The following is a 13,016-nucleotide window of genomic DNA, read 5'->3' on the forward strand; positions in this document are numbered from 1 at the left end:
CTCCCCGCGCAACTCGGCCCCCGTGCCCCACGGAGCCCACGGAAGTCGGCCCCGAAGCACGACGGGCTCAGGGCGAGCGCAGGGATGCGGGCCGACGTCCGAGCCGCGGTATTTGCTGTAAGGGGAAATGCGTCGGAAGTGTGAAAGGCTGAATGTGTGGCAATTTGGATTTATTGTAATAACTTTGACCAATTATTACTTAACTTAACTTTAACTTTATGTCCGGCCTCAAGAGTGACCCCACATCACACTCACCAAATTTTGTTCAAATCTTGTACTTGAGACTTGATGTTTGTGGGTTTTTAGCACCCCCCATTGGCCGATTTGCACCAAATTTGGCACAGAGCCTCTGGATGACCTCCAGAACAAATGAATTAAGTTTGATGTTAAAAGCATTTACTTTGACCAAAATATGAAACAATATGTGTTTTTTAGCTAGCAAAAAAGATTGTTTGGTTATAACTAGCACATTTTTGGAGTGCCAAAATTCTTTTGATAAATTTTTATCAGACACATCTGGAGATTCTGTGTGCAAAGTTTCATGCAGGTGGTGCTTAAACTGTGGGAGGAGTTCGAAAAAGTAGGTTTTGGACATGTGGTGAATTAGCAAAGAGAATGTGCAGCAGAAGTGGGCGGGGCCTATGTCAGAAAACCCAGCTCTATTGAGGGAACACATGGATATAATGTTTATGAATGTGTCATTTAAAATGTGGAAGTTACACACAAAAACGCATTTGCATCACCACCTAGTGGAGCATATGCGCAATTTTGGTATGGAAGATCTGTGTCCTGTTCTATATGTACCCTATAAATTTCACAGCCCTCAGCATAATAGTTCAGCTGTAGTAAATGTTTGTTGTTTATCCTATAATAAGCCATGCCCACATTGGCCAGTCATGACCACCTTCAATATATGGCCTCAGGAATGGCTCTACATCATACTGACCGAATTTCATAGAAATGGGTGTAGCTGTTTAAAAGATAAAAACTTCCCATATTTGTAGCGCCTCCTAGTCGCCAACATTCACCAAATTCGGCTCATACCTTCACAGTGTCATGCCAACTAAGGATCTGCAATTTGGTGTTGATAGCATTAAGTTTGACTGTGATATGCAACAGTTTACATTTTTATAGCTAGCTACACAAATTTGTTCATTAATAATTTGCGGAATTTTTGACGGAACAAAATTCTTTTGATAACTTTAGATCAGGTCCAGGTGAAGAGTGTACATGCCAAGTTTCACGCAGATCGGACAAAATCCCAAGGAGGAGTTCAAAAAAGTCGCAGATCGGACAAAATCCCAAGGAGGAGTTCAAAAAAGTAGGTTTTCCAGTTTTTGCGATTTTGTGAAAGAAATTATAGGCGGAAGTGGGCGGGGCCAATTGCAAAGTGATTCAGCTCTATTCAGGGAATCTGGGGATATAACGTTTTTGAATGTATGACATACAGTGTGGGAGTTATAGGCCAAAACGCGTTGGCCTTGGTTATAGTGCCCCCTGCAGGCGGACATATGTAGTTTTTTGCGTCTGAGGTACGTGCAGGGGTCTGGACCAACCCTCCAAATTGCACCACCCTTCCTTGCACAGTTTAGCCTGCAGCACCACTTTTATCAACGGAAGAATAAAAATTGAGAAAAACTATAAAAATCTTTACAAAAACAATAGGGTTCCTAGCACTGCTGGTCCTAGGAAACACGTCTGCTTGCATACGCATTCCCCAGTGCCCCTCGGGCTTGGCCCCCTAATAAAAACCACTTTTGTATATATGGATGTAGAAATAAAGGAGATGAATAACATTATTAAAACTATCTAAAGTGCTTTATGGTAGAGGCTGAGGTACACATCTTCCTTATACATCCCATGAAAAGCTCTGTTACCATCCTCATTTGTCATTTTCTCATTTTATTTGCAGAACTTATCGAGGAGCCAAAGTTCTCTCAGTGTTGCAGAAGCATTATTGGCTGCAAAATATGTGCAGGAGTGGCATCAGACATCCCCACACTGTGCAGATGTAGAGATGACTTAAAAACATAAATAACTGGAAGGCATAGCATTTCCTTCAGCCAAATGAGGGCAAATCAGAAGTTGTTCTCTTTGGCCTCCCTGACTCCATCAAAGGGACCACTTACCAGCTTGGCAGCCTCTCCAACTATGTTAACCCCATGTCAAAAATCTTGCTGTGATATCTGACTCCGCCTTTCAGTTAAATCAATCAATCAATCAATCAATCAAACTTTATTTGTATAGCACTTTTCATACATTAAAAATGCAGCACAAAGTGCTTCACAGAATAAAAACAAACAAAAATAATACATACATATTGAAAACCCGCCCCTCCCACCCCCACATATAAACACACACACACACACACACACACACACACACACACACACACACACACACACACACACACAGTCAATATAGTCAATAACATGGCTGGGCACTGAGGAACCAGGTGAGGAAAGAACCACCTATGGGGAGCCATCCACACTGAGAGGCGCTACAGCCCACGGCCACAGGGAGCGCCGCCACAGAGACCACCCCGACCCAGACAGACCGGGGTGGACTCCACACATGGTGTGGAGATTAGGAAAAATTAAAGAGTTAAAGATTAAAATAATATTAATAATAATAATAAATAAATAAATAAATGAAGATTTAGAAACTAAAATGCATAAAGATTTAAAAATAAATCATTTAAAAGCATTAGAAAGTAAAAAGAACATATAATAGAAGAATTAAAAGAGTAAAAGAAATCAGTTAAAAGCTAAATTAAAAAGGTGAGTCTTGAGCCTCCTTTTAAAAACATCAACAGTCTCTGCAGTCCTGATGCTCTCCGGCAGGCTGTTCCATAAGTGAGGGCCATAATGGCTGAATGCAGCCTCCCCGTGGGTTTTTGTTCTAACTCTTGGAACAATTAAAAGGCCGGTGCCGGAGGACCTCAGGATCCGCGAGGGTTGATATGATAAAAGCAGGTCAGATAAATAAGATGGCCCAAGGCCGTTAAGACATTTAAAAACTAATAAAAGAACCTTAAAATCGATCCTGAAACACACGGGGAGCCAATGCAGCGATTGTAAAACTGGTGAAATGTGCTCCCACCCTCTGGTCCTCGTCAGCACTCGTGCGGCTGAGTTTTGGAGTAGCTGCAGGTTAGAGATGGTCTTTTTGGGAAGACCAGACAGCAGGGCATTACAGTAATCTAAACGACAAGAGATAAAAGCATGCATCAGCACCTCCGTGTTAGCCTGAGAGAGAAACGGGCGGACTCTGGCTATATTCTTAAGATGATAAAAACCTGTCTTTGTTACATTTTTGATGTGTGGAATAAAACTAAGCTCAGAGTCAAAAATGACGCCCAGGTTCTTTACACATTGTGAAGGTTTAAAATCTTGTAGTTTTGGTAAAAGTTTCTCTCTCTGGCCTTCAGGACCAATAATTAAAACCTCTGTTTTGTCCTGGTTGAGCTGTAGGAAATTCACTGCCATCCATGACTTGATATCTAAAATGCAGTTAAAAAGGGTATCAATTGGCCCTGTGTCATCAGGAGACACGGCGATGTACAGCTGTGTGTCATCTGCGTAACTGTGGAAGCTGATGCCGTGCCTCCTGATGACGTCCCCAAGGGGAAGCATGTATAGATTAAAAAGAATTGGACCTAAAATTGACCCTTGGGGCACCCCACACCTAATTTCATGCGTTCTGGAGGAACATGTATCCATACTTACAAAGAAACAACGATCTGTGAGATAAGAGCTGAACCAGTTAAAAACAGTACCAGAGAGGCCCACCAGGTTTCTGAGTCTGTTTAATAAAATGTGGTGATCTACTGTATCAAAGGCGGCGCTCAGATCCAGTAGTACCAAGACTGTGAGTTTTTGTGAATCAACATTCAACCTGATATCATTTAAAATCTTTAAAAGGGCTGTCTCGGTACTGTGGTTCATCCTAAAACCAGATTGATATTTCTCTAAAATACTGTTTCTTTTTAAAAAATCATTTACTAAAAACCAGTTTTTCTAAAATCTTACTTAAAAACGGTAAGTTGGATACAGGTCGGTAATTATTAAAAATGTTGGGATCTAAATTGTTCTTCTTCAGAAGGGGCTTCACCACCGCCGTTTTGAAGGCAGCGAGGAAGACACCAATCTGAAGAGAGTAATTCACTATATTTAAAATCTGTTCCTCAAAGAATCCATAAAATGTCTTTAAAAGTGATGTGGGAATCGGATCTAAAAGAAAGCTTTTTTCAATTCCACACCATATCCAAAATCAAGCCATTGCTCTCCCTCAAAGACCTGGAGATAGTCACCCATGCTCTCATGTCCTCCTGTTTGGACTACTGTAACTCTGTGTACACTGGTATTAGTCGTGTTCTCTCTCCCACCTCTAACTGGTTCAGTATGCCACTACCAGGCTCCTCACAGGTACCCGGAAGAGAGACTATATCACATCTGTTTTAGCCTCTGCCCACTGGCTGCCTGTAAAAATCAGAATTGATTTTAAGGTTCTCCTATTTGTTTACAAAGCCCTTAATGGTCTGGCCCCATCCTATGTTGCAGACCTCCTAACCCCTTATTCTACCCCCAGGTCCCTCAGGTCAGCTGACCTGGGGCTCCTAGCTGTCCCATGCTCCAGATTAAAGCTCAGGGGTGATCGTGCCTTTGCTGTGTCTGTCCCCAAACTGTGGAACAGCATCCCCCTCCCATTCAGATCTGCCCCCTCCACTGACTGGTTTAAGTCCAGGCTCAAAACCTACCTTTATTCATTATCGATTGTGTCCCCCCCTGAAGTGACTTTCTCTGATGTGTGCCTGTGTGTGTGTACTTGACAGTTATGTTGCCTCTTGTATATGTGCTTTTAGGGACTTATTCCTTTTGTACAGCACTTTGGTAAAAATTTGGAGAGGGCAACTTCCAGTTGCTGGTATAACAGAATCATTTTCTGTTTTGTTAATCCCTTTTTGCAGAGGGGTAATATTTTTGCTTGTTTACTTACAAGGCCATACTGTGTTTTTAGTTCATTGTTATGTAACAATTTAGAGTATGCTCTGTCAGTGCCTTTAAAGGTGCACTATGCAGTTTGGGGAGGGACTTTTTTTATTTACTTACTATGTGCTATTTTTAAAATCAATCTCTTATGTCATTATTAATCAGAACAAAATAACGGAGGCATTTTCAGTTTGGAGAACACTTTTGTTTTAAATCGTAAAAACATTTATTAAATAAATAAATAAATAAATAAAAATTAGGGACCCCACTCTGACTTCTGAGGTAGCTCCCCAGAGAGGAGTGCCATATCCCTATATTGCAGCTGTCTGTTTACGCAAGGTGGAGGCATAGCAGCTCGCTCAAGCCTGACTCAGTCAGGGGGACAGTAGGCTGCATCCCTCCAGGAGGTAGTGGCGGACCCAAACCTGACAGAGTCAGGGGGTAGTTTGCAATGTTCCTCGGGGTATTAGTTGCTTGCTCGAACCCGATAAAGTTGAGGGGCTGTGAGTGGCTTACTTCCACAGTTAGCCACCCCGAGGTGTAGCTTGTTTCTGGGTACACCTGCGGAGGCTTCCCATTTCCTCATTACAACACATCTCCCTCCAGTAGAAGTTTCCCGCCATCCGGTGTCAAAGAAAATAATTCATACTGTGGCCACACTCACATCTGTTGGCTCAGGGAAACTAATTAAAGATAGTTAGCAACACTATTGCTATAGCTAAAGAGTGTTCTCTCTGGTCGTGCTACAGTGACCTTACTCCAAAAAAAAAAATAAAAGAGAGAGAGAGAGAGAGAGAGAGAGAGAGAGAGAGAGAGAGAGAGAGAGAGGATGGCAAGCTGGCAGGGTCCTTTTTGTGTGGGTTGTGATCTGATTGTGAGTATGTAGTCAGGAGTCAGTTTACAACACCGACAGCAGGGGCACACTGGTCGGGGCTCTGTCTTCGTATGGCTGTGTAGTACGGATCTAATAGCAGAACTATCTTGTCTCCTTACTTCTATCAAAGCTCATGAGAGAGCAGGGTGAAGCGGCTGGCAGGGCTACAGCAAGGTTTTGGGTAGCCAGGTGCTACTTCTGGCACACAGTCCATGCTGCAGCCAATGGATAGGGTGTGTTTGCTGCTCAAACTGCCCGTTAAGCCATCTGCCTTGTATGGGCCTGACGCGTCCATGATGATTCAACAGGGCCAGGGAGACTGTCACTGTGTGGAGGAGGTGTCAGGCACCTTGAAGCCAGGTCAGGGCTGGCAGCGGCCTCAGCCACAGCAGCCAAAGCAGGCCCAGCCTGCTTGGGGGCGGGAAAATCATGCAGGACCAGCTGGATACAACACGACTTGGCAAAACTAAATGGGCCGGAGGACATGGCAGTGACCAGGAGCCAGCCAAGCCCACGCCTCAGTCCTGACGCATCATCACTCCCAGCCTTCCCTTGCTCTCAGGCAGCATGCGAACCTCTGGAGGCAGACCTCTGGGTTGTTTTAACAATGACCCAGTGGTATCATTTATACGGCTGGAGTACTCCTTCTCTGATGAGGGTGGCTGCGTTTTCCATTATAGCAGACCACTAGCACAGGGAGGTCTTGCGCGCGGAGAGCTTCATTCTCATGGTGAAGTCAGCTATCAGGTAAGTATAGGAAGAAGATCCGAGGGCAGGGTCTTATTCCCGCTATTTTCTTGTTCTGAAGTGGGATGGGCTAATATGTGCACAGACAGAGGAGCACTGCCGCCATCATGTGTCTGTGCTGTTGAATCACACAGGAGAGACAGGTTTTAATCAGGACCTGCCTCTCTCATTTTCGGCTGGGTGCCAGGGCCACATGGCGGCTGTGTCTCCACCTCTTGGGTCTTATGGCAGCCTCGGTACGAGCACTCTTCTGCACATGCGTCCAGTCCTGAGGCACCTCTTCAGCCTGGGGCTCTGTCCGCAGAGACAGCTGCAGGCAGCAGTGCACCGTGCAGCTTTGTGCAGACCTCAGGTGGTGGTAGGGCCAGCCAACATCTCGAGGGGGAGTATGCTTGGTCCAGTACTGCCTCGCCAGGGGCCCTCTGCAGATGCGTCCCTGGAGGGGTGGGGCGCACTCCACGAGGGCAGGAGCACCAGTGGGGTCTGTAGTACCCACTGGAAGGGCCAGCATATCAATGCTCTAGAACTAAGAGCCATTCACCTGGCCCTCCAGCATTTTCTCCTGAATCTGCAAGGCCGTCACATGCCAGTATGTACCGACAGCACAGTTGCAGCAGCATATGTCAACAGGCAAAGGGCTTGGGCTCCCCAAAACTCTACAGAATAGCACACAGGCTGTGGACCTGGGCATAGACACGGTTCCTGTCCATCAGGACCATGCATGTGCTCGGATTAGTGAACCAGGGGGCTGACCTACTCTCCAAGGGAGGCCCAAGTCCAGGGGACTGGAATTTGCACCCGGAGGTGGTTGGGGATATCTGGCACCGCTTCGGCAAAGCAGTGGCCGACCTTTTCGCAACAGGGGACAATGCCCATCGCCCACTGTTCTTTTTTCCGCGTGTTGATGCCATGGCACAAGTGGCCTCAAGGCCTGCTGTATGCTTTCCCCTATTCACTCTTCTCCTGTATCTGCTGCAGAGAGTTCGGAAGGGGAAAGTACAGCTGATCCTGGACCATGGTTCGGACCATGCAGAGTTCTCGGGCTCTGTCTACGAGGGCTGCATACTTTTACCGCTGGGAGCTCTTTACATCATGGTGCACAACTAGCCGGATCGATGCACTGACATGTGCAACCCCAGAGGTGCTCCAGTACCTGCAGGAGCAGCGTGAGGCGGGAAAATCACCTCCAGCCTTTAGAGGCATGGTGGCAGCTATCAAGGCTGCTCGTACAGGGGATTATAGGCTTGCAGATGGTGGTCCAACAAACACAGACTTTCACCTGAGAGGCTGGTGTTTGCTTCCTGTATGATTGTAAAGCCAAACCCTGTTCTTTTTTCCTAAACCCATCCACATGCTTTTGTTGCCTAAACCGAACCACGTATGTGTGTTGGCAAAAAGCAACCACGTGTTTGTTGTTGAAGGAAAGAAAAAATGTCAATCCAGTGTTGTACTGAAAAAGTGCATTTATTTTGAAAGAGACTGTATGCAAACTGTACCTTTACTGTGAAAACAGAAGTGTATTTTCAAAACAGACAATGCATGTACTGTAAGAAGTTGACACGGCGTCCCAGAACGTCAACAATCAATGCACTCAGGGTACCTTGCATGTCATATGTCGATATGGAAAGTCCAAAGACCAAATGTGACGAGGTCGGAGTGAGAATATGTTGGTTAACGAAACAGCTACAGGCAAGCACAAACCAGAGAAGACACGAAAATATTTAGAGAATTATCTCAAGTGCAACTCAGTTTTATACAAAATATGTAGTAAGGGGGTCCCTGCTCTAAAAACATTTTGACCCCTGGGATAGACTACAGAAATCATAGAACACAAAAGGCACACTCTACACATGAAGTTGTCATAAACCTTTACAGTCTTTTGTCCCATTGATAAAACCTATTGTGAAAGGAGAGCACTGTATCCATGTTTTTAGGCAGGCTGAAAAAAAAAAACTTTTATATTTAAGAGAATGAACAGAATGAGACTGCAGTGTTGTAAACAATAGTGACTGTGTTGGGACAGAACAGCAGATGGTGATGAATAAAATCAGATTTACTCACTTTGTTGCTCCAAGCTTGATGACCCTGTTGCCAGCTGGTTTTGGGACATTTCAGTGTCCTGGGGTGGCCTAAAATATCACTTAGCTTTGTGTTTGTAACACTCAAAATGAGGTGTTAACTCACTAACAATAAAACGTTCTGACAAGCTGCAATGCAGAAAAGGAAGCACAGAGGGCCTTTAAACACAGACAACAGCACTGTTGCTGTAACATATTTGGGGGAGAGGGTGGAGCTATGGAGGAAGCGAGGGGTGGATCTGACTAAGAAGGCAAGGACACTATCAGCAGACAGCCTGTCACTCAAAGCAGCCCGCCCTTAATTATACATAACTTTAATGTAAACAGGTGAGTTATATAAGAAATTCAACTGATGATATGAAAATTAAACTGAAGAAGACAAAAGGCTCTTTCAATGATAATAAAGAAGAAATAAAAAGTGTTTGGATGTATATGTATTTGTTAGTATAGATCTGTGTGAATGGTAGCTAGATGTTTGCACAGAGCCAGCCCGTGGCATAGGCAGTAAAGGTGAATGCTAAGGGTGCTGTCATCCATATTTTTTACTAATACTGTTACTACTATTATTTTGAAATATTACATAAGGCCACAACAACATAACTACATAGCAAAGTAGGAGTGTGCCATATCATCTCATTTATGATAATGCCAGCATCATTTTTAGTATAATATGAAAAATTCATATCGTGATACTTGCAACATCTTATTAACATACTGGCATCATACTGTTATGCACAGCAACAACAAGCATGTCTGAAAGTGATTTATCATTTAAGTAGTGTGGAATAAACTGTGGCATCCTAAAAGTTTTATGAATAGCCCCGGATTTCTCAAACTCGTAGCAACTTACTGCTCAGAGGGAACTCATTCAGCGGCTCCTCTGGCAGCAGCACAGCATCTCTCCCTCTTCTCTCTCACTGTGAGCACATGGGAGTTGGTGCTGTCAAGTGATTTTGTGATAAACTTTTGGTAATGTAAACCTACGTGACACTCCCAGATCAACAAAAAACTGCATATATATGAATGTGCAACAGTTATGGTAGCATAACAGCCTGTCACAGGTGACAGCGTGATGATCAGAGGAGAAATGGCAGAGCATAAAGGTCCAGGTGGGAAAAAAACATTTAGATTTTTTAGAATTTTGCTTAAAGAGAAGGAAATCACCTGTTGATATATATGTATGTATATATATACATATATATATATATATATATATATATATGAGCTGTTTAAATGTGTAATTTGTGGTAAATTGTATTTTGTTGTACTATTAATATTGTAATCTGAATCTCAATCTGCATTACTGTTGTTGTCTACAGACTAAAGAAATATATTATTATTTGGTCCACTTTAAACAAACTCTGGTCCGCTTCCACAGAAAGTTCGGTTTGTTTGGAGTGGTGTGAATGGTCATTCCAACACTGGTGCGGACCAAACAAGCGAACCCTGGTCCACTTGAAAACTGGGGGTCTCGGTTCACTGGTGCAGTTCGCTTACAGTGGGAAATGCAAATGGACTATCCAGCGTACCAAAGAGAGGAAGTGAACCAAAGAGAGGAAGTGATGAAGAGTGCATTGCATTTTGGTGTTTGGTGTTTTTTGTTGAAAAAATGTCTCGATGACATGAGGTCAGTTCACAGCCTTTTAATGCTGCATAAAGGCTGTGAACCATTCACAATAGAATTGTGAATGGGCTGCATTCACCGCAACAAGACAGCTTAACAGAACAGTTCACCAAACATTCTGATACTCCTACTTAGACAGACATCCTACCTAACTGTGTGTGTGTGTGTGTGTGTGTGTGTGTGTGTGTGTGTGAATTGTTTTGGAACATTCTGCTCTTATTATCTTGTCCCATTGAAGGTTGTTCAATCTAAGTACACATTCTACTGATCTGACCATAACTGTCTTACATTCCTAAGCCTTTTTCGCCACCACATATTCTGTTTCTAATCTGACCCTTAACTGTCTCACAGTCCTAGGCCTTTTCGCCACCACAAATTCCCCCCTTTTCTACCAATTACATAGAACATACATAAGTGATTTCAAATTGCCAGAATTCCCCATGTCTCTCTTAAATATGCTAGTGCGTGATTACAAAATTCACATAACCATAACAGACTACACAAAGCAAGGTTGCACAAAATAAGGGTTCACACCATGTAAGAGTGAAAAACCTGTCGGCTGCTTACAGGAAAACTCTCTTATGGCCCCTCCCTCTGGCGACCTTCAACGTGAACCCATCAATATTACATACAGTAATTTTACTGGTACATAGAATCATCAATAGGTAATTAAACAAGGATACAAACTCATGAATTATTATCAGAGCGTACAGGATTCTTAACTGTAACTGTTTTACTACACGACTATGATGATGACCAAAACATACTGAGGCATAGATATAACCAGTGATGGCACAATGAAATCACAAATTTATAGATGACAACATACATGAATTAGTTAAACTTAACACTAAATTAACAAATCATGTGTAATGTAATGCAACACTGTGATGTGACATGGAGTCGTGAGCAGCATGTACAAATTAAAAAGTACGGGACCTAAAATTGAGCCTTGGGGTACACCACATTTAATTTCATGGATCTCTGAAGAGCATGTATCCATACTTACCAAGAATGTTCTGTGAGATAGGAAGTGAACCACTTAAGAACAGTACCAGAGAGGCTGACCAGCTGTTGGAGTCTGTTTAAAAGAATAGGGTGATCTACTGTGTCGAAGGCAGCGCTTAGATCCAGTAGCACCAGAACTGCTAACTTGTGTGAGTCCAAGTTACACCTGAGATCATTGACAATCTTCAACAGGGCTGCCTCTGTACTGTGATTCTTCCTAAATCCAGATTGGTATTTTTCAAAGATGTTATTATTATATAAAAAATCATTAAGCTGAATAAAAACAAGTTTCTCTAAAATTTTACTTAAAAATGGTAAGTTGGATACTGGTCTGTAGTTGTTAAGAACATTAGGATCTAAATTGTTCTTCTTCAAAAGGGGTCTCACCACTGCCGTTTTAAAGGCAGTGTGGAAAGTACCCATTTGAAGAGAACAATTCACAATGTTTAAAAGCTTATCTTCAAAAAATCCATAAAATGTTTTAAAAAGTGATGTAGGAATTGGGTCTAAAAGACAAGTTGTCGGTTTCACTTGGGAGAAAACTCTACCAAGCGTCTCAACATCAACCAGGACAAAACTGTCCAGTGTTTCCTCAGGTAAAAACAAGCATTCAGATGTGTTAAGAACTGTATTTTGATGGGATAAAATATCAGATCTATCCATTGAACGTTTTTATTAATGGTAATCTAGGGAAGTATAGATTCTAGTCCAGCTTGGACCTCGTCTTGTGCTCAGTTCAACTGTAATTTCAAGGTGCCTGTTTTGCCTATGCCTGTTTTCCCCATTCTGCCCCTCTTTTTCCTTTCCGTATCCCAAACACTTGAGTATGTATATAATCCCGTAACATCACAAATACCTAATATGTTGATTTTCCTTCACCTATCACCTACCACCTATTTCTACTGGGATAGTTGTTTTTGCAAGCCAGTTCCACATAGTGTGCAATGCCCTTTCAGTATTATTTTTTAGCATACATTAAGCTGAATGGGGTGTCTATGTGTCTGTGTCTGTATATGTCTTAGCTGAGAGTGTTGGCATGAGATGCAGGCTAGTCTGGGATGTGGTGTGCATCACTGGTTTCTCAACCACTCTTGGTTCTCTCCTTTTTCCTGGAGATAGATTGATCGATGGATGGCAGTTAGCTGTTTCATATAGTCTTTCAGCTCAATCTACAGTTGTTCAAGCGGGGTCGCTTGTAGGGGCCTCACAAATGCAATGCAAGCATAGGTTGACCTGTGAGCATTTAATGTGGTGTTAGATGCGTGCTTCTGTGAGTTTGCATGCCATAGCTCATCAGTGCATGAGGCAATGCATCTACCCAGTTCAGTTTTGCGTTAGCACAGATTTGGTTAGAAACAACCTAAAACTAGAACAACTAGACACTTGATGACAGTTTCTGAATCTAGATCTTTTGATGAAACTGCTTCTACCCAGTGTGAGAAACGATTTACAGTATGATGACAAGCATATAGTGCTTCCCCTGTACAGATTTTATCATGTCAACGTAGTTTATAGCTAGATGTTTAAATGGTCCAGGGACCGGAATGTGTCCTACGGGTGTTTTTATTCTTTTTTGCACATCATTTTGAGCACAGATCCCACATTGGTTTAACACTCATATATTAGATATGATCAATATATCCTTATTAACAGGCTATGTACCACAGTCTTTTAAGGTAGCTGTAATTAAACCT

Source organism: Epinephelus moara, chromosome 24 (genome assembly GCF_006386435.1).
Source record: "Epinephelus moara isolate mb chromosome 24, YSFRI_EMoa_1.0, whole genome shotgun sequence".
Lineage (NCBI taxonomy): Eukaryota > Metazoa > Chordata > Actinopteri > Perciformes > Serranidae > Epinephelus > Epinephelus moara.